General features: G+C 39.1%; 1 non-coding gene across 1 annotated transcript; it reads right to left on the reverse strand.

Annotated features, from left to right (window-relative positions):
• Window positions 1–23,377: 23,377 nt before the first annotated feature.
• LOC133833452 (small nucleolar RNA R71) lies at window positions 23,378–23,484 on the reverse strand. The gene has a single exon (XR_009892831.1). It is a non-coding gene; the product is annotated as a small nucleolar RNA R71 (small nucleolar RNA).
• Between the last annotated feature and the right edge of the window lie 588 nt (window positions 23,485–24,072).

The raw sequence follows: 24,072 nt of genomic DNA on the forward strand, positions 1-24,072 counted from the left end.
CCTGTTTCCAAAAAGGGGTTTTTGAGTTATTTTCAAGGGTTTTTGCCCGGGGGTTCGCGGTTCGATTCCACCACCCCGTTTGGTGGAATTAGAGCTTCCCGAGGGCTTGGGATTAGTCCCAAGGCTAGGTGTTGGACTTGAGGTTTGGTGATAATTTTGACCTATGGTTGTGACTAGGTGTGCGCTAGGGCTCAAGAGGGATCGTGCTCAAGGATCAAAGTGAACGAAGCTAGCGAATTTAAAGGTAAGAAAACTGCACCCGATTATTTGTTTGAGATGGGACTAAGTGCTCTTGATATCTATATAATTTCATAGATGGTATTATTCCATGGGACATGTGATAAACAGCCTAAGGGTGTCGTATACAATATTAGCGCATAGGGCACAGCTTGGCCACTGGTAGCCGAGGACAGCTTAATATTCACTGAGCTCGGTTTAAGCGGGCCGGAGTCAGTGGGATAAACAGAGGGTGCGGGCTAAGGGCGCTAACCCTAGTTATCATATGTGGATTGATTATTGATATGAATTGATATACTTGGTGTTATGAATACTTGATTGTCATGAAAGCTTAAACTGATTAAGTACATGCTTATGCAATATGAGATATTTGATTATCTGTTGATTGATTATGCTCTGTTATTGTGTTTTCTTGCTGGGCCTTGGCTCACGGGTGCTACGTGGTGCAGGTAAAGGCAAAGGCAAGTTGGACCAACCTTGAGACGGAGAGCTGCAGGGCTGAATGTACATAGCCAGCTGTTTGGCCGCCATGGCCGAGGAGTGGATCAGGAAAAGAAATGCTTAACAGTCTGTTTTGCCTTAGAGTAGCTAGTATTTAAATCTTGAGTCTTTGTAAATGGCTTTAATCTTATTATTTTTGGGATCCCATGTAAACAGAAAATGTTTATTTATAAGAAATGCGACTTTTGAGACCAAAATCTTTTAACCCTAGTTCCAGTATAGTTTTAGTAACACGTTTTTAATTAAATGACTTGATTAGCAAGTCTAGCACCTTTATAAACACACAGTGTAACGGGCATGGCTATCCAGGGCGTTACATGTAACCTCTCTCTTCAGCATGTTATCCCATAACTTTCTTATTGGACGAACTTGGGATCTGATAGCCATCTTGAGCTCTACTTTAGTTGAACTTCCCACCTTAGCTGTTTCTATATTGAATCTATGGATATAGGTCTTTAGGCTTTTACTTTCGCCTTAATTTACGTTAGCGAGGCTGGTACTCGACATAACATAATCATGGACCACGTGATGTTGTTGAAGAAATTCTCCATAGAACTATTGCCATGACCTGATGGTTCCTGGACTGAACCTCTTGAACCACTTGTGCACAACTCCTTTCAGTGTAACAGGGAAACAATGGCTCCTTGCACTGCTGCTGATCCCCCTTAACTTCATTAGGTCGTTGAAGGCGTTTAAGTGATACTGAGGGTCTGTAGTGCCCTTGTAATGAGTCATGTGAGGCTCCTTGAAATTGGTAGGGAGATGTTAAACCTAGATTTCCCATGTGAAGGGTAACCCGTAGTCGAACTCATTGTCACCTCCGTGCCCCCAAGATGCAGTGACCATCTTGCTTCAAAGGCTTTGGATTTCAGTGTCTAGTTCCCTTCTTCTTTTGTTCAAGGAGTCCTGTAGTTTCTCAGGGTGACCCCTTGCTTTGGTTGTATCCTCTGGGGAGCTACAGGGAGTGCAGTTCTTAGCTTGGACCCTCTCTGGTTAAGCTTTTCCCTTAAGTCTGGTGGAACTCTTTTGGAGGCGGTCTTGGGTTCGCACCTCCCATAAGTGGCAGAGGGTGAGTTGTATGACCCTTCGTTCGAGCAGTGGTATGTCCAGCAAGGTCCATGTAGGATGAATGGCAGGGGATAATACTTTTTCCTCTTCTCCATTGTCTCTGGGCAGCTCTGGCACACCTCCATTTGTCGACGGGGGAGGATCCCTCATGGATGCCCTTAACTGTGTTCCGTCTAGGTGGACCTCCACTTCATGGTGGTCTTGTAGGTGTTTTACGAGCCTTGGCATGTTTCCTTACTTAAATTAATTGAAGAACTATTGTTTGTTAGTTGTTCGTCCAACAAACGATGCCAAATTGTTGAGTCAGAAAACTCGTAAGCTTATAAGTAAATGAAGAACTTAAAAGATCTTAGAAGAACTTAAAGTACAATTTCTGAGTTAAAATGGAGAAAGGGATTTCTATTGCTTAGAAATGTCAGGTTACAAATGATTTTTTTCGACCCCCCTTCCTTTGTGAAGGGAGGTCCTATTTATAGGCGAGCATTGTTGGCTCTTAGTACATAGTGGTCCCAAAGGGAGCAAATGACGCATCTACAGGCTGCAGACAAACGTGGGGCAAGCAGTAGTGGTGCTATAGGAGTGGTGGTCGAATCTAGTACGTACTAGGGGCCTACAAAAATGCTCTTGGTCTTGTACCATGTCGTACCTCCAATACTTGTCTAGTACGAACATTAGAGGCATGCTGGGGAAGGCCTTGCCATGTACCATTCTTGTACAACCACTACTTGTAGGTTACAGGTGTTGTACATGTACCTTGGTTCCCTTTATCATGTACACACATTCCGTACCTATACGTGAATTCCATTCAAACTATCACTCTTCTTGGGTGCATCTATGTCCCGAGCTTCCCAATATTTTGCTAAGTAAGGATACTTGGGGTTTCCGTTGGGACATATACATGAGGTGCATCTTGCTGGTGGCACCTACCCCAAAATATAATAGGGACTCCTCAACAAGATACATGCTTTGAAGAGGCTTAAGGGGGCCTGATTAGATGGTCCAATGAAACCATCAGGTGAGAAGCTTTTGGTGCATGCGAGGCTCATGTCTAGGCGCTATTGCCTTTGTGAAGGTTATCCATACACGAAGTGCTATGTGCAGAGATGGTTCGCAAAGCGTATGGCTAGGCGTGAGGAGAGATGACCTTGTGGAGACACAAGGCGAGGTGACGAGACGACCACAAAGAGGTGCGGGGCAAGATGGCCTCACAGAGGCATCCTCGTGGAGGTGCGAGGCACTGGGCATGGCAAGACAGCCTTGTAGGGATGTGAGGTAAGAGGGTGTTGCAGAGGCACGATGCAAGGTAGCGTCACGGAGGCGCGGGGCGAGGTGGCCTCACAGAGGCACGAGGCTAGGTGGCCTTGTGGAGGCATGGGGCGAGGTTGCATCGTTGAGGCGCAAGGTGAGGTGGCCTCGTAGAGGTACGAGGTGAGGCGGTTTGTGCAAGGCCCATGACGAGATGGCCTCGCGGAGACGCAAGATGTTAGGTGACCTCACATGAGGTGCGCTTGGTGCCAGAATGTATTCTTCTGTTCCCTATGCTTATGCCTTGGGGGACATGTCATGACGGTCATTTAAAAGTGGGAAGTTTTTGGTGGCCATAGATAATTATCCACATAATAATGTGGTCACAATGAACATAGCACATACAATTCAAAAATATATCCTCAATGGGCCAAAATTACGAAAATATCCATTTTTATCAATAGCGGGTCTTTAAACATATTTAATGCACATAATCAAGCATATTCAATTATATAATAGTATAATTCACAATAATTCAATTCATGCCCTCAAAGCATGTTATTTAAGCTACTAAACCTCATTAGGAGTTTTGGATGCTGCAACTATCCCCTCATAATAGAAATTTCATCCTCGCAATTTACCTGAAAATCTCGGGATACTGGTCCCCCATATTCGATTATATCCCCCAAGTCGTTTCCTCTACTATGTTATTCGTCCTTAATACTTTCACTAAGGAAATAGTCTTGTTCTGTAAGACTTTATTCTTCCTGTCCAAAATATATACTTGTTTCTCTTCATATGATATATCCTGCTGTAACTCTAGGGCCTCATATCTCAACACCTGTGTTATATTTGACACATACTTCATAAGCATCGATACATGAAACACGTTATGATCTCCTGACAAAGCTAGAGGCATGACTAATCGATACGCTACCTGCTCGACTCTTTCTAGGATCTCAAAAGATCCAACAAACCAAGGGCTCAACTTTCATTTCTACCCAAACTGTTTTACTCCTTTTATGCGTGAAGCTCAAAGAAAAAAATAGTCTCTAACTTGGAACTCTACATTCCTATGCTTTGGATCTTTTCTGTCTACTACGTGAAGCAAGAATTCGAGCCCTAATTTTCTCAATGACTTCATTGGTTCTCTGAATCGCCTCAGGACAAAGATATTTCCTCTCACCCATTTCATCCCAATGGATGGGTGATCTCTGTAATAATTTCTTTTTTAAAAAAAAACGTTGGAATTATATCATATATTTTGGTTCTTTTCTATTTTAATGTTTTAAGAATTAGTATTTTAACATATGGTTAAAACAATGGCATACATCCACTTAAAGCTAGCTTAGGGGGTTGAGTGTGTGAGTGTATGAGGTAGGAAAGTAAGAGTTTAACTCTCCATTATGTATATATATATATACAAAAATAAATAATGTCATGCACTTAAATTTGATCAAAATATTTTTCAATATAATAAAAATGTATTTAATTTTATGAATGAAATAGTAAATAATAAATTTAAAAATCTTACTAAATAATAAAGTATTATAAATAGTTTTATTAATTAATTATAAGTAAAAATATTTTCAATAAAAAAATAAACACTAATTAAATTAGATTTACAAAATAAATAATGAAATAAATCAAAAGCTAAGGGTTTGTTTGACATTTTTATTTTGTTTTTTCAAAGTTGTGTTTTCAGAAATGAGAATAGAAAATAAGTTTTATTATTTTTAAGAAATAAGATGTGTTTGGGTAATGTTTTCTAAAAATATATTTTTTTAAATATTGAATAAAAATTAATAAATATATTTAGAAAGTTAAAATATTGTTAAAAAAAACTATCATAAAAATTAAAAAGAAAATAATGTGAAAGATAAAGTAATGAAAAAAGAATGAGAAGTTAAATAATGTGAGGAGATAGAAAATGATTAGAAAGAAAATAGGGAGAGAAAAAAAAGAGAGCATTGTGAGAGAATATGATGAGAGAAAAAGTGATAAGACAAAAAATAAGGAGATAAGTGCGTATTTCCTATATCAGATCCAATCCAACTTGCATAACAACTCAAATCCAATCCAATCCACAATAGTGAAAATGGATCGGTTTTTTTTTATATGAAATTATTTAATATTTTTCACTAAAATACATATATTTTTTCTCAATACAAATAAATCACGTAAATATTGAACTAAAATAATCTTTTTGAATTTAAATATCCAATAGCAAACAAACAATTTCTAATTGCACATAATATTAAGCTCCTTACAGCTTGAATCTCCAAGGATAATATATATTAATATATATATATTTATATTTTGCAAGCACATAACTTTTCAACAACATAATTATTTAAAGTATCATATATTCAGTTTTTATGCAACTTATTAGGTGTTTGCTTTAAATCAAATAATGACAAACTATAGACACACTAAAGTGACATTGTCATCACATTTCTTAGAGTATAAGCACTTGTATGAATTGTTATGTCTAAACCCATCTGAAATAATGACTTCATCAAACTTCTCGTGCCATTTATTAGGTGTTTGCTTTAAACCATATAACGATTTAACAAGCTTACACACTTTATGTTCATATCCCTTTGGAACAAACCTCTCTAGTTGTTCTGTATAGATCTCATCTTCGAGATCTCTATTTAGCAATATCGTTTTTACATCCATTTCATGAATATAAAGGTGATGGTGACTAGAATATCGGCGCATGATGATGAGTCAGCCCTACCTGCAGACAAAAAGGGACTATCAGCTGCCAATCCCTTCTAGAGAAGGTACTTCCTGGCGTGTTAGGAAACATCCCTAGAATAATGTTGTGAACAACCAGGATTTAGGTAGCTCAACGACACGTCCCATGAGGGAAACTCGTTGTTCCTTGTATTACGTGGGAGTAGTTGAAAATGAGAATGTTGAGCTTAAGGACAAGATTTCCCAGGCCAATAGGCGTATTGACGAGATTATGTCTTGATTACATCCAATAACTAACCCGAATGCCGGGAGGAGAGCTAGAGACTATTAAAGGACAAGGTCGCGTGGATGTAACCATGTGAATATTAGTCCCTCGGTCAGAACCACTAATCCCAATTCCGTACCTTTGAGACAAGCTCCTAGAAATGAGCAACCTGTTCAGCAAGCTAAGGTCAATTTTGTGCGAGCAAACAAAGAAATTATGGTGGATGAAGGGTGATCTCAGATCCTACTCCCAGATGGTCAACCAATGGCCTCCCCTATACAATATCCTCTGTCACCCATCATCTATCACTGCCCCGTGCTCCGGTTCCTTTAAATTGATCTTGGGGGAATTATTCTTCGTATAGGAATGATTGAAGAAATTATGATCCAAGGGAAGTCACTTATGTCACTTGATCTATTGACACATGAATTAGAGTCCATGCCAATGACCGATCTCACCAACCCCAACAACGTGTGGTGAGATTCACTTAGAGGAGCTATTTGATGGAGAGATGTCATGAGAACATGTTAGAAAATGTTCACAACACTTTACCTCGAAGATAAGAACCCTATTGGTAAAACTTATATAGGATCTTGTTTATTTTCATGTAAATCTTATATTAAACATATTAATATAAGAAAGCCTAATTTTTTTTTTAAATTGAATTCAAACAGAAATAATGATAAGAACACTTACATTATACGCAGCGGAATGATAGAGTCCTACATTCAGTTTCTCTAACCCATGTATCATTTCTGTCGCAGAGTATTACAAAGAAACTGAACCATTCTTCAATTTTCTTCACATCCTTCCAAAGTATCTTTAGAATCACCTACACTAGGGTGGGAAATTCTCAATACATGATATAGATATAGAGAGAAGAAGAGAAAAGAATAATGAGGATTAGAAAATGACTTATTTTTGTAGAGAGAATCTAAAACCTACTAGATCTTCTGATATTCTCAAAAACTTGTTTTTGTGTTCTCTCACTTAGCACTCCTTTTATAGACTCAATTAGGCCGTTTAATTTAATTAAAAAATCAATAAAATAATAGATAATATCATCCCTAGGACAAAATTACCAAGGGCTTTAGGCCCGTGAAATTTCCCATTTAATTATAAGCCCATGGGACTTAAAATCAAGGCTTGTATTATTTTTTAATGATTAATTAATTAAATAATTATTCAAATCTATCAAATTAATTATTTATAATTTGAACCTTGATTTAAACTTATTTATTAATTTAGATACCAATTTATCTTAATTAATAAAATTTCCATAATTTCTCTTTTCTTCTTTAAATTACATAACTTTAAAACTATCCAAAATTGACCTGGTCAACTTTGATAATTCAAATTGATAATTAAATCAATTAATTTAGACTATCTAGATGATTTTATCCAAGGTATAGTGGGGACCATGGACCTATGAAATCAAGCTCCAATAAGTTATCATAAACCTAACAAGTAAATTGACTAACTTATTAATTCCTCATGACTCCACTAAAGACTCAGAATTGCACTCTTGAATTCATAGAACACTCTATAAGCAATATAGATATGTTATTAATTATCCATTGTTACAACCATAATTGTCACTCAATCCTCTATAGAAGGTCTACCATGAGATGAGACTAAAATACCGTTTTACCCCTCATTGTATTTTATCCTTAAAACACTTAGTTCCTTGTAAATGATATTTTAGTAAACTAATATTAATTACTGAAATGAGATCCCTATCATTTAGCACCTTGAACCAACTAAAAGGAAATCATCGTTTCACTTCTTCATTAGAAGCTATAGACGTTCATATCTATGATTAACACTCCCACTCAATTATACTACGAGTTCCCAAGATGTAAGTATGGGCTAGTCCATAGGGTAAGCTGGTAACGAAAAAGTCAAAGAACTCAAATAATACAATCAGTTACAATACTAACCACTCATAATTGAGATTGAATTGATCTATGGTCAACTATATGATATGACTAGAATAGATTATAATGGTATGTTTACTTATCCTATCTACTGTCAATATCGGTCTTGTCCGATGTAACAAATACATCCGATCTTACCTACTTTGTTAATGTTCTGGAAAGAACATAACACTGCAATGTGTAAGTAGATCATATCGTAGATTGGCAAGTTAATGTAATTCCTATGCACTGACTAATCTTAGGACTAACTTATTTTTGAACATATAATCATATTTATATTCCACTGTGATTACACCACTATAAATATGATTTGCTATATGCTCGGGATTAAATATAAGTTTATATTAAACAAATAATCATGAAAATAAAACAAGTGAGCAAAGTGATTGACCAAGTCAAAAAATGATTTCTATTCTTTTATTGATAATAAATGAGATTACAAAGAAATTGAGTTTCAATTAGGGCATAAAATCCCAACAAACCCGACCTGAGAGATCATTTGAATTATATCCATAGTTTTCGTAGTAACTATAAAAGTCGTTCTGCGTGAGCATTTTAACTCACATAGAAGGAAATGGAGTTAAGACCATGAGTTGAGTTATATTCAACCTATGATGCTACATGGGCCAGAGACGCGGATGACAGTGCCAAGCTTATGGGCATGCGAGTTGGAATCAAAATAGGAGGAGAGCCATGGAAAGACCTCCAAAGGAAAGGAGTCAAGAATGCAGATGAGTTCTTATCTCAAGCTCAAGAATGGATAAACCTCGATGAGGCAGAATCAACAGTGGTGGCTGCAAGAAACCCCACAAAGTTTGGTCACAATGACATTGGTCACACTACAGATGAATATCGTCAATTGGAGGATGAGATCGAGACACTAATTCTAGCTAGGCCATTAGAACAATATGCTTGAAATTGAGTAGTTCCCAACCAGCAGGTCACCCCAAATCAACGACCAACTCTGGGCAATCAACCACACACTTCTGCGGTCCTACCTACACTAGAAAATCCACTAATACCGCCTCTAGTGGAAGGAGTGGACATTATAACCATAGTAGGTGATCCTCAACTGGCAAGAACGAGCAGTAGAACTCATAAAAGATATGTTCAGAAGCTGAAGATCCATGATGGCTCGACATATGCTCCCGAGCAGTGTATGACCAAGCAATAGAGGACAGATAAACAACCGATCATATTTACGAAGGAGGATACCAGTCACGTCTAATTTCTGCATAGTGATCCCTTTGTGATAATTGTCCAACTTGCCAATAGAAGAATTTGGAGAATTCTGATTGATAATGGAGCTCAATAACTGTGTTATTCAAATCCACTTTGGAAAAGATGGGACTCTCGGTCAAGGACTTGAAAGCTTGTTTGACAACCCTCTATGGGTTTTTGGGGGAAGGATTGGCCGCGATTGGAACTATAGAGCTCTTGGTAACAGTTGGGGATGAAGTTTTGACCACAACCAAGATGCTCGATTTCATAGTGATAGACTGCCCAACCGCATATAATGCCATTTTAGGTCGACCTGCTTTGATCGGCCTTGAAACGATCACTTCTATCTGCTATTTGACAATGAAGCTTCCTATGCCAACATGAATATGTACGGTCAGAGGAGATCAGTTGGTAGCTTGGGAAGGCTACTATAGAACAATGAAGGGAAAGACCCAACTCGGGCAGCATGCCATAGTAGTTATCAAAGAAGCAGAAGAACCCCAACTAATGGAAATCGAGGTCGTCGAACCCGATAAAATAGACCCGCGAATAGGCGAGAAAAGATTAGGAAATAATTCTCAATCAGGAAGCTACCTCAAGGGTTGTGAAGATTGGAAATAATATCGACGAAGAACAAAGGAAGAATTTGGTTGAGTTTTTAAAGAATAACCTCAACGTCTTCGCATGGTCACATTCAGACATGGTTGGTATTCATCCTAAGGTTATCATGCATACCTTGAACCTAGATAGGAATATACCAGCCAACCAACAAGAAATGAGACTACTCGGAAAGGACCGAGGAAAAGCACTAGAGGAGGAAGTAACTCGCCTCCTAAAATACAGATTCATTAAGGAAGATAAATATCTGACCTTGGTAGCTAACCCCATTCTGGTTCCTAAACTGAGCGGGAAATGGAGCACCTGCATCCTATATTGTGATCTAAATAAAGCCTGCCTAAAGGATTGTTTTCCTTTGCCCAGAATTGATCAACTAGTAGATGCAATAGCCAGTCACGAGCTCATGCCATTCATGGATGCGTATTCTGGATATAACTAGATCGCTATGAAACCTACTGACCAAGAACATATGAGCTTCACTACTAGCACAATGTATATTGCTACAACATGATGCCATTTGTGCTAAAAAATGCCAGAGCTACACCATGCCGAGGAAGTACAACATGAAGTTGAATCCCCAGAAAAGCCCCTTTGGGGTCTTGTCTTGAATATTCTTAGGTTTTATTGTAAACTCGAGGGAATTGAATCTCATCCAGACAAGATCAAATCCCTGCTAGGTATGCCTTCTCCCGGATCGCGCAAGGATGTCCAAAGTTTAACAAGGAGGATAACAACCTTAAACTGCTTCGTTTCAAAATAAACTTACAAGTGTCTCCCGTTTTACAACTTAGTAAGAGGGAATAAGAATTTTGAATTAAATAAAGAGTTCGAGCAAGCCTTCCAAGATCTGAAAAAGAATCTAGTTGAACCTCTTGTATTATCTAAGCCCGTAAATGGGGAGGCTTTATACCTATACCTAGCTGTGACGGAAAACATAGTTAGTGCGGTTTTAGTTTGAGATGAGGACCGATCTCAAAAAATGGTCTACTACACAAACAAAACTCAGTATCCTATAATGGAGAGGCTCGCGTTTTTTCTAGTCCTTGTCTTGAGGAAGTTGTGACCTTATTTTCAATCCCACATCATACATGTCTTAATTGATCAGCCTTTAAGGCAGGTTTTGCAAAAACATGAAACATCAGGACGATTATTGAAGTGGGCGATCAAGCTCAATCTATTCGAAATACTCCATAAACCATGATCAGCCATCAAAGGACAAGCCCTAGCTAATTTCAAGGCTAAGTGCATATGATTTCAGGATAAACTAGTAAGAGAACTGGTGAAAGAATTATGGAAGCTGTTTGTGGATGGATCATCCAACGAACTTGGATCATAAGCTGGAATTATACTAATCACTATTGAAGGGCATCATTCTACTTAGATTTAAGGTTTCAATTTAGTTCTTCAAACAACGTAGCTGAATATGAGGCCTTATTAGTTGGAATTCAAGTTGCCAAGGAGCTAAAATTGAAAGCCATACAATACTACAATGATTTGTAGCTCGTGGCAAATAAAGTAAATGGAGAATATCTAACTCTCGCAATAAAGATGCATGAATATTTAGCATTAGTAAAGGGGGAATTATCAGAGTTTGAGTGTCATTCCATAGAATAAGTACCCCGCAAGCAAAATACCAACACAGATGCCTTAACTCGGCTTTTCACAACAAAGGAAGCAGGCACATTGAACGTTGTTCTGCTTGAATTCCTTGGAAAATTGACCATTGATGAAGAATAAAAAAAGATCTAGCTAATACAACTAGGATCGACCTAGATGACTCCAATTATTAAATATCTCACCTCTGGAAGACTCCCCAAAGATTGCAAGGATGCACATAGGTTGTTATATAAGAACCTCAGATATATCCTGGTCGAGGGAGAATTATATAGGAGAGGACATTCCATGCACTTTCTTAGGTGTGTATCACCCGATAAGTCTCAAACTATTTTAAAGGAAGTCCATGAAGAGTTTTGTGGAGATTAAACTAGAGGGTAAAGTCTTGCTATGAAGATACTCAGGCAGTGTATTTTTGGCCAAACATGAATAAGGACTTAGCCTTGTATGTTCAAAAGTGTGATAAGTACTAGCATTTCTCAACAATAGCTTAGGCTGCACCTGTCAAGCAAACCATGATTTTGTTGCCATGGCCATTTTCCATTTGGAGAATAGACTTGAATGGGTCATTGCTTATGGGGAAAGGTGGAGTATGTTATGCTGTCGTCACGTTGGACTATTTCACTAAGTAGGCTGAAGCTAAACTATTAGCAACAATAACCTCAAAGAGAGTACTAGAATTCGTGGTGAAGAACATCATTTGTCGGCACAGACTCTGTATTAACCCAATTTTCTAAGACTAGACTCACTAGAAAACAACAGTGAAATCCTAGTGGTCAACTCGACACTTGTGGTAAACTTTAGTAAAAACAGGTCGTTAGAGGTATTAAGTAACTTTTATAAACTAAATAAAGCGATTACGTCACATAAGAAATTTGAAAATATAAACAAGTCTAAGATCTCAGTATTTTAAAACAAAATAAAGTAGAAAAATAGACTTAAAAAGAAGTATTTGGCCATAGGGCCTTCTTAACCCAAACATGAAAATAAAATATAAAAGACTTGACTTGAAACTTAGCGGAAGACTTTAGGAAACACTATTAACCCTGCACGTCGGTTGATTCACAATATGCATACTTCAGATTGAATCCCCTCTAGCTACCAGCATGACTTCTAAGCTTTGCTCTTACCTATACATACATAGTAACCGATGAACTATAACGCCCAGTAAGGAAGCTAAGTACAATACTAGAGAACACAAGTCTCTAATTCATGGCATAAACATAATGCAATGTAAACATTAAATTAACTAGCAATACGTTTCATACATTCACAAGTCAAGCATTGCATCATAAATAACATTCATTCATCATAAACAATTTCCTAGCCATTGGGTTCAACATAGAGGTCATGAGCCTCGTGACCTCTGCGGCACAGAGAATACTTACCTCCCGTACCAAAGGGCATACTCAACTAATTCCATGATGACGATACATGTATAGTGGTTAAATCTACTGTACGACTTTATGGGGAACACATTTACATAGTTCACATAGCAAGCACAAATCACAACATTTGTACTTACAACATTCAAACATAACTAGTGTATTGAACCCTGATAGATGGGTACTATCGTGCACGTTTCTAGCCATATAATTTAGATATACAACAACACATTTAATGTAGCAGCATTAATAACAAATATTTTACAAAACTAAGTTACTCTTGGTGTATACTTCCTTACCTCTTATCCTTAGCTCTTCGTGAAATGTGTCCTAGTGAGTGTTTCTGATCGCTTATAGATCCTATAAACATATTGGGACAATATGAATAAGCTTATGACTTACTAAGATCTTAAAATAAGCATAGGGATTTAAGAAACAAAATCCTAAATTCCTGACTCCCGGCCCAAACCTGAGCCCTCGGGGTAAAAATGACCAAAATATTATTATTCCAAATCATCATTTAATCTTAATCTATGTTTGAAATTTTGAGTTCTAACTCCAAGTATCTCTTGAAATTGAAATTCCTGAACCCCGAGCCCAAATCTCGAGTCCCGAGCCCTAAGATCTAATGGGTAATTTTGTAAACTTAAAATATTTTTTCCACTTTTGAAAATATTTTCCTGAACTTTATCTTGATAAACTTGAACTTAAAACAAAATCTTGAGTCTAAACTCTTACTCGAATTTCAAGTAATAATTTCCCGAGCCTAGTGCTCGTTAAAATATTAAATTTGACTTCTTAAAAATTAATCCAATTCACCAAGATTAATTTTTGGGCATTTGGGTTACTTACCCAAGACCTACGTTAAATATAAAAAGTTTTGGGACCGAATTACCATTTTGGTCCATTGGGTGCTCGTACATAACCATGCATGGCGCACTCAATGTGTCCCAAGCACTTAGTTGGTCTTTGTGACTTTCGGCCTACACCATTGTACTCATACGGGTCCTTATAACACAACCAATGTCATCATTAACATCCTTATTATCATGATTTCTATTACACTCAAATTTTGAGGATGAATAAATGAGTCTCAAAATGTAGGGTCGTAAAGCGTAAGCTCGAAAATAATAAGCAGTGGTTGAACACGTGTATAAATTAGCATGATTCTTCACTTGTTGTTGTTAGCCATCAAGCACAAGTTTAAAAGGCTCGAGCTTAAGCTTCAAGCTCGTAAGAAAGAATCTCCTCCGACGCATACGGATGTTATTCGAGCCTTAGTTGCAAGCTCAGAGATATTGGTCTCCGAAGATTAAGCTCAATGAAACCACTACTTGGGGAGGTGGTTGATCAGAATAAGGAGCTCAAAGTATTGGTCGATCTCGAAAGCGCGTTAACCTTGCATTCGAGGTCAGCAACGCATTTTTCACACAACAACTGTTAGGAGATCCCTATTCCTTAGGGATTTGTTGTTATCTGATAATTAAATCCCAATTATCATGGGATATTGTGTATTTAGTGTATTTAGTTACATTTATTTTAGATTAGAATAATCAGTTGTAACTTCTCCAAAATTAGGGGAAGATATTATTCCAACTAGGCCTATAAATAGCCTGGTATTTTTCATTTATGGACACGCACAATCTTGTACTGAGAATACTCTATTGAATTGATCTAAGAAAGCTTTGAGAGAGTATTACAAATCAGTAATATTAACTCATGGACTAGGCAAATTTAACTGCTCAACAACATAAAAATCCAACGGTTCATTTCTTCTTTTCTGAATCTTTGTTTAATGCTCTACAGATTTAAGTTGAAGAAAACGGCGTCAACAGTTTGGTGCTTTCATTGAGTGCATTAAGAAAATATTTGGATTGTTTAATAAGAAACCTCCTGCATTACCAATGGTCGCTATGAACAACCCAGGAGCTGATGGGCGGCCATTGCCCCAAATACCTGAGGAGAAAACTCCTCACACTGAAGATTACCCACGGAGGCTTAGGAAGCAACCAATGATAGACCAGGCCCAGACGAGGGGAGTGCATCATCTGACTGTAGGGGGCCGCTTGCTCCCAAGCCCGATGAGGACCTCTATTATAATCCTGAGAGGGACATTTCCACCGTGGAACTGGAGAATCGACAACTGCGTTGGAAGAGGCCACAAGGTACAATGAATAATTGGCTAGGCAGGCTGTCGAGGTCCAGGCGCCACCCCGAAGGTCCAGAGGACGTCCCCGCGAGAACATGACCGCCAGGAGGGCAGAATAAGGGGCTCAGCAAGCCCAGCCAAGGCCCAGGGAAAACACTGGCGATGAATGCCCTAAGAGGAATACTCAAGCCAATACTGTTGGCAACCCGACTGTGGAGGTAACTGTAGGAACAAAGAATAACCAAGCTCCCCCAGTAGCTCAGAGCTCTAACCCTGAACTTGTCAGGAATAACCCGGAACTAGTCTGGGCCAATTCTGGGCCTTCTAGGCCCAACAAAGGGAGGCCACCGCCATCGCATATAAGGCATCCACCATCTCCTATAAGACACTCCTCACCACTCTGAGAAGCACCCCAACTAGCTCCTCATAGGAACCGGGCAGGGGAGCATGCACCACAAAGGAAATCTAGAAGTGGCAGCCAAGAAGGTAACCATCAAACTCGACCCAGACATGGGGGTGAGCAAGAGGAAACTCGAGCAAATAGGGGTGCCCAAACAGCGGGAAGCCATATGTCAAGATCGCAAACAACTGGAGCAAGAGGGCCGGTGGAAGATCCACCTCATAACCATCGAGCCCATAAACTAGAACAAAACATTAGTTTTATGAGTGGGAGCTTAGACCTCACTAAGTCTGTAAGCATATATAATACCAAACCCAGGAATACTGGGAACTATGGAAATAATCCTGATCTTCGAGATCATCTGAACCAGAATCGGGGGCAAGCCAATCCCTCGAATCCTGATTTACGCGATCATTTGAACAACCGAAAGGAACCTGTGCAGCTAGTATACGGAACCAATATAACCCTATGCCGGGACAGGGAGTTGGAGTTTTTATAAATAATAACCAGCTACCCCTAGCACAAGCTCATCTTCTAGTGGACTTGGTCCAGGACAGGATCAATATGCTCGAAAGAGCGTTCAGACTCCTTCAGGATGAAAGGAATAAAAACATGGACAAAGCTGATGACTCCGATGAGGAGCTCGAGCCTTTCGCTCCACGTATTTCAAATATGCCATTCCCTCATGGGTTCAAGACACCACACGTAGCTCCATTTGATGGGAACTCAGACCCACACATCAACCTAATCACGTTTAATACCATCATGCAAGCCGGCAACGTTGGCTACGAACTCATGTGTATGCTATTTCCAACCACTTTGATAGGACCAGCGAAAAACTAGTTCAAAAAATTCAGAAGACATTCGATCTCGTCTTGGGATTAGTTGGCAAAGGAATTAAAAAAAATTCAAAGCCATGGTAAGCGTCAAGCCCGAGGCCTCGACCTTGAACAATGTCAAACAACAGTCGGTAGAGTCGTTAAAAAGTTACATGGTGAGGTTTAACATAGAGGTAGCGCAAGCTCGTAACATCGATGACAGTGGTCATCTTATGACTGTTCAAGCTGGTATATTACCAGGAAGTCCTCTTTGGGATGATATGCAGAGAAAACCGATAAGAACAATAACCGAGTTCAACAAAAGGGCCCAGAGATTCATCAATGTAGAGGAGGCGAGGTGAGCAATAAAACTAACCGCTCAACCCATTATAATTACAATGATGAATGTTAACTCAGCCTTGACCTATGCTACCCCATCAACGTCTCGACCCTCTAGAGATAACCCTTCAAAAAGGAAGAAAAATGAAGGCACTAACTCATAGGAAAATGGGGGGAAAAAGAAGAAGGGAGACAAGTATTTCTCCATTTACACGGTTTACACCGAGCTCAATGACACTCGGGAAAATATCTTTCTCACAAATGAGAATTAGGTCCCGTTTAGGTGTCCTGACCCAATGAGAAATCAGAAATCAAAGAGAGACACCTACAAATACTGCAGGTTCCACAGGGACATTAGACATACCACTGATGAGTGCCGACAACTGAAAGGTGAGATCGAAGGCCTGATCTCGAGAGGATATTTAGGACAGTATATAAGAAACTGGAATACCAATCAAGCATTTTCTGGATAGAGGGCAGCTTATGCGTAACCTACCCAACTGAATAACACTTCCCGAGCAAGGGAGGATGATCTACCTCCCCCGATAGATGGGGATGATGTCGTAACCATCTCCGGGGGACCACACCTTACTGGATCGAGCATAAATGCCCAGAAGAGATATGTAAACAAGCTCAAAATTGGAGACAGTTCTCCCTACGAGCCTGAACCACGAGCTCAAAAGCAATAAAGGGTTGAATCTCAACCCATTACTTTTACAAAAGAAGATGCCTCACATGTTCAGTTTCCCCATAACGATCCTCTAGTCATCACACTTCAGATTGCCAACAAAAGGGTGCGCAGAGTCCTGATAGATAATGGGAGCTCTGTCAATATCCTTTATAAGGTCACTCTAGAAAAGATGAGACTCACGCTTCGAGATTTGAAAGCCTATGCAACAATGTTGTATGAATTTTCAGGATTAGCACTGGAACCATCGAGCTCCCCGTAACCTTGGGAGACTATCCAATCTCGGTGACCAAGATGATGGAGTTCGTAATGGTGGACACCCCATCGGTCTACAACGTACTGCTCAAGAGACCAGCCTTGATTGGGCTGGGGGCAGTGTCGTCCATTAGGCATTTGGCCATCAAGTTCCCGACGTTTAGTGGCATCAAGATGTTGAAGGGAGACCAGCTCACCACACGGGAATGCTATAGCATTTCCATGAGAGGAAAGAGCCAAATATGTGCACAAGCACTTGTAGTTATTATGGAGATGAACAGATCTATCTTCGAAATAGAAGAAGAGATCGACCCTAGGGTTGAAGAAAGGGCCGATCTTGAACTAATGGAGGAGCTTGAAGAAGTGAAGCTTGATGAGAAAGATACCACGAGGGTGGTAAAAATAGGGAAAAATCTTTCCAAAAATGCAAAATAGCAATTAAGTTACTTTTTGAGAAAACCAGGATGTGTTTGCATGGTTGCATTCAGATATGGTAGGGATTAGTCCGAGTATTATGAGCCATGCACTCCACATAGATAAGAACTTCCCTCTGAAGCAACAAAAAAGGAGGCTACTGGACGACAATAGGAAGAAAGTTGTGAAAGAGGAGGTCAAAAGGCTAAAGGCAAATCGGTTTATTCGAGATGCTCTCTACCCTAATTGGATTGCCAATCCTATGATGGTTTCGAAGCCCAATAGCAAGTGGCGAAACTACATCGATTATTCGAACCTCAACAAGGCATGCTCCAAGGATTGCTTTCCCTTGCCTCAAATCGATGAGCTCGTAGATGCCACTGCAGGTCACGACATCATGTCATTCATGGATGCTTATTCCGGATATAACCAGATAGCCATGCATGCACTCGACTAGGAATGCAAGAGCTTCGTGACTGATAAGGGCTTGTACTGCTACAATGTTATGCCTTTCGGGCTAAATAACACAGGAGCCACATACCAAAGATTGGTGAATAGGATGTTTGCTGAGCAGATAGGGAATAACATGGAAGTTTATGTGGACGATATGTTAGTCAAATCCAAACATAATTGTAACCATGTGGACGAACTCGCTGAATGTTTCATTGTGCTCCGAAAATACAATATGAGACTCAACCCACAAAATTTCTCATTCGGAGTATCCTCAGGAAAGTTTCTCAGATCCATTGTGAATGCTCGGGGTATAGAGGCTAATCCCAGCAAGATTAAAGCGTTAATTGACATGCCCTCAACTCGAAAACATAAAGATGTTCAGAGCCTAGCTAGACGAATGGCGACCTTAAGTAGGTTTATCTCAAAATCTACAGAATGATGTCTTCCATTCTTTTATCTTTTGAGAGGGGCCAAGAAGTTTGAATGGTTAGACGAGTGTGAACTCGTGTTCCACAATCTGAAGAAACACCTCGCTGAGCCATCAATCTTGTCTAAACCAATTGTAGGGGAAGTCTTATACTTATACCCTGCCACAACTGAGCATGCGATTAGTGCAGTACTTGTCCAGGAGGATAAGAAAGTACACAAGCTCATATACTACATCAACAAGAGGTTACTAGGGGCAGAATCGAGACACCCATTAATGGAAAAAAGGGCTTTGAACCTAATGCAAGCATCTTGAAAGCTTCAACCTTATTTCCAAGCACATCATATCCATGTGTTAACAAATCAGCCATGAAAGCAGGTATTATCCAAACTCGAAGCATCCAGGAGATTGTTGAATCAGGCTGTCAAGCTCAGACAGTTTGAGACCACCTATCATCCAAAAACAACGATCAAGGGACATGCTTTGGCATACTTCATTATTGAGTGTACATGGATCTCCAACGAGGAAGTCGTGTCCCCACCTCGCGAGCTGTGGAGACTTTATGTCGATTGGTCCACTAATGAAAAGAGATCGGGGGTAGGAATCATTCTAATCACTCTGACAGGAAATCGCTTCCACTCGACGCTAAGGTTTGGCTTTGAGGCATCAAACAATGAGGCTGAGTACGAGGTGTTGTTAGTAGGTCTTTGGATAGCCACCGAGCTCAGAGAAAAAGCCATCCACATCTACAGTGACTCACAATTGGTCATTAACCATGTCTTAGGTGAATATCAGGCTCGTGGCATAAAATTGGCAACGTACCTGGAAAAAGTTAAGGCAACATTTGGAGAGTTTGAGTTCTACGCAATAGAATAAGTTCCTCAGGAACAAAATTCGAATGCAGATGCATTGGCCAGGCTTGCCACGACCAACGAAGCTGACACACTCAACATGGTTCCAGTAGAATTCCTACCTTCCCCGAGCATAACCGAGCCTAACGAAGAAGATGTAAACATGATTGACTCGCAACCCACCTAGATGACCCCGATAGTTGACTACCTCAAAAGCGAAAGTCTCCTAGCAGACCGGAATAAGGCTAGAAAGCTTATATACAAAATATTAGGATACACCATTTTGGAAGGAAAATTGTACAGAAGGGCATACTCTATGCAACTACATAGGTGTGTAACTCCCCCCGAGGCAAAGAAGATTCAAGAAGAAATCCATGAACGATTTTGAGGAGACCACACCGAGGGGCATAGCTTGTCAAAAATGGTTATTAGGCAAGGATATTTCTGGCCAACAGTCAAGGAAAACTCTTTCAAGTATGTCAAATGCTGTGATAAGTGTTCGCTTCAATATTGAGAGCTCCACCCACCGAGCTTACTATGATGAGCTCCCCATGGCCATTCGTGATACGGGGAGTCGACCTCATAGGCTCCTTGCCAACTAGAAACGGTGGAGTAAAATATACTGTAGACGTTGTCGACTATTTCACCAAGTGGACTGAAGCTAAACCCTTAGCAACCATCACCTAGAAAAAAGTCCTAGATTTCGTAGTGAAAAACATCATCTATAGATATGGGATGCCCAGGAAGATTGTGTCAGATAATTGGACCCAATTTGACAATGATTTTTTTACACACTTCTGTGAAAAAATGGGATAATTAAAAGTTTTTCTTCCGTGGCCCATCCATAGGAAAATGGCCAGGTCAAAGCGGTAAACTAGACTTTAAAGAGTTCCCTGAAGAAAAGGCTAGAAGAAGCTAAGGTGAGATGGCTAGAGGAGCTGCCTCAAGTCTTGTGGGCATATAGAACAACAGCGAGAACCTTGACGGGGCATACCCCCTTCTCTTTGGCTTATGGATACAACGCCATGTTGCCCATCGAGGTTGAAATCCCAACCACAAGGCGCTATGCATATGACCAAACCTCAAACCAATCCAAGCTTGAAGAAAGCTTGGACCTCGTCGAAGAAAGATGAGACAAAGCCAAGTTGAAAAATGATGCATACCAGCAAAGGGCTACGAGATATTTTAACAAAAGTATTCGAGATAGGAAATTTGGATTGGGAGAATTGGTGTTGAGACACAAATTTCTGGCCACATGAGACCCGTTGATTAGTGCTCAAAAATATCAATTTTATTAATCTTAAAGTGTAAAATTAATTAAGTTTTAATTAATATTTTCATGGATTTATTGTCATATATTTTATATTTGAAAATATTAATTTTAATTTAATTTGTGTTTAATTTTTAGGAAATAAAATATATTTTTGACACAAAGAAAAAGAAAGGAAAAAGAAATAATTAAAATTGAAGAAATTAGGAAGAAAATGGAATTTTTGAAGATAAAAGGGCCCAAAATCAAGCCCAAAATGGAGCCCAAACCCAGCCTATGGCTGTTCTCACGCTGCCATGTGGCAGATCCTCATTCGCCCAGCCGAGCCGCGCCTAAGCCAAGCCGTTCCTCCAGCTTGCGACACGTGTCCCACCAGCCGCCAGCCAGCCGCCACTGCCACGCTGACACGATCTGCCCCTAACGCGCGTCTGACGCGCCTGCCATGCTCCCCCGTGCCCGACAACTTCTCTGATGCTGACGACTGACGCGCTGCCACGCTGACAGCTGCCACCTGACGCGCCTGACGATCCAATCCTAAGCTGCCACCTGTCCCCCTGCGTCAGTCTTTGTCTCCCACGGCTGAGCACCAATTTCCCCACTTTGCACCTATTTTTCAGCCATTTCCCCATTATTTTATACACGATTTTTACACGTTTTTTAGCTCTATTTACACTATAAATAAAGTACCAAATGGGGTAAAAAGATATCAGATTGTGTAAGGAGAGTGTAGAGAGTATTGGAGAGAAAAATACTTACTTTTCCTATTTTTCTTTTACATTTTCTTGAGTGAAAACAATGCCTATTTTAGGCTAAATTTTCTTGTGGAAAGGCTAGAGTGGAGTTCATGTGTTACATTATATTTTTAATATATTAATTCTTTATTTTGTTCTTCATTTCTATATATTTGTTACAATTAAATTTATTTTCTTCTAATTTTTATTCTAAATTTATTATTATCTTTTACATAAGTCTAGTCATGCTCTTCTTATGTAATTTAGGTTTTTAATTTAATTTAGAATATTTGTTATATTATATGCTTTTTACTGCATTCTGCCAATGGTATTTTGTCGCTCTAAAGTATATAATATGATAGGTTTTTAAAATTAGAAGTTAGTATAATTTAATTAAAGAACATATTTTAAGGTGAGCTTATTATATATATTTTCCAACTATAATTAATGGTGTAGAATTATAGTAGAGTATAATGAATCAATTTTATTAAAATATATATATGTTTGCATGAATGAAACTAATGCCTTCCATACTTTCTTTCTGATTCTAATCCTTCGATTTTATTCATTTAATGTTTATATTCTTTTTCAAATTCACATTTTTCCAAAGTTTATTATTTTTAATTTACTAATCTTTCTTTTAATTTTGTACTTTACCTCTCTGTGGATACGACATAGCCCAATTACTACTGCGACCGCTTAGGAATTTATTGGGCGATATCAATTTTTGGCGCCGTTGCCGGGGAGGTAATTCTACAATTAAAGGTTTGCCTAGTAAATTAATATTTTTTTTCTTTCAATATAAAAAAAAAAGTAGTGTAATTTTTAATTTCTCTTTTATTTTATTTTTCCTTAGTAGTTTTATTTATTTTATTTATTTATTTTTTTAATTTTAGGTTTAGAATTTTTATTTTAGATTTAGGTTTTTTTTCCGAAAAAAAAAGAGCATAAAATTTTAAATCATAAAATTTAAAAAAAAAAATATCAAAAAAAAATTCAAACAAAGTATTGAGAACATTTGTGTAATTTTGGAAATTAGTAAAAACCAAACTTGTTCTGTCTTAGAAAAATTGGTTCTTAAATAAGGTCTGTGTTAGCGTTACCCTCCAATCTTTTCTAAGAACCTCGGGGAGTTCTAGAAAAGCTCTTGGGCCTAAAGTGGTACCTTGGCAGCCTTTCCAATTGGCCTGGGAACATTTTGGTGTATACTTATTACATTATTATACATTTGCACTTATAATACTTACAAAATAAAAAAATAAAAAAATATTTATGCCACGAAACAGAGACGCACTAGGGAGATTTGTGAGACAACAAGTAGAAACTTTAGAAAACTCTCCTAGTTCGTCGTTTTCTTCCATTCGTTCAAACACTCCTGATTCACCGAGACTTCCTGAACCACCCATGATGGCTCATCAAGACGAAGTCCAACCAAGAACGCTACAGGAATATTTACATCCTACGCGTACAGCCACACCTTCGTGCATAATGTATCCCAACAATATGCCAAATTTCGATTTCAAACCCGGCATGATTAACCTCTTACCAACCTTTCATGGGTTGGAAAATGAGAGTCCGTACGTGCATATACGGGAATTCGAAGAGGTGGTGGCTACATTCAACAACCGAGCTGATGTCACCAACATTGTGAGATTGAAATTCTTTCCTTTCTCACTCAAAGACAAAGCAAAAAGCTGGTTGTATTCCTTAAGGCCTAGATCTATCGGAACATGGGACGAAATGACAAAAGCATTCTTTGCCAAATATTTCCCTCCCCATAAGACTAGCAGCCTTAAGAGGCAAATCTCTACTTTCATCCAGAAAGACCACGAAACTTTCCATCAGGTCTGGGAAAGGTTTAGAGATTTTATAAATCAATGCCCACATCATGGATATGAAAGCTGGCGTCTGATCAGCTATTTCTATGACGGTCTCACAACCGGACAAAGACAATTCGTACAAATGATGTGCAATGGCAAATTCCTTCAAAAAGATCCCGATGAAGCTTTTGAGTACCTCGACGATCTTGCTGAAAAATCCTACACATGGAATGGACCGAGTCCTATGGACAAGCCACGATCAACTGGAATCTACCAATTAAGGAAAGATGACAACGTCAAAAGCCAAATTGAATCATTGAGACAACAATTCGAGGCTTTCAAATCTCAAGAAGGTAGAGGAATCCACATGGCTGCAAAAGTAGAGACACGAGATCCATGCTTCATCTGTGGAGGAACGGAACATCAACCGCAAGAGTGCCCAACTCTTAGTGAGTTAAGAGGAGGAAAAGAGGAACAATGCAATGCTTTAGGGGATTACAAGAAGCCCTATAACCCTTTCTCAAACACTTACAACCCCGGTTGGCGCAACCATCCAAATTTCAGCTGGAAGGATTCGAACCAAGCATCTGGGAGCTAATGGAGGCCTGAGCAGCAACAACCACCAAAATCATACAACGCTCCTCAAAATATCATGCAGTCAAG

The sequence above is a fragment of the Humulus lupulus genome, chromosome 4, assembly GCF_963169125.1.
Source record: "Humulus lupulus chromosome 4, drHumLupu1.1, whole genome shotgun sequence".
In the NCBI taxonomy this organism is placed as follows: Eukaryota; Viridiplantae; Streptophyta; class Magnoliopsida; order Rosales; family Cannabaceae; genus Humulus; species Humulus lupulus.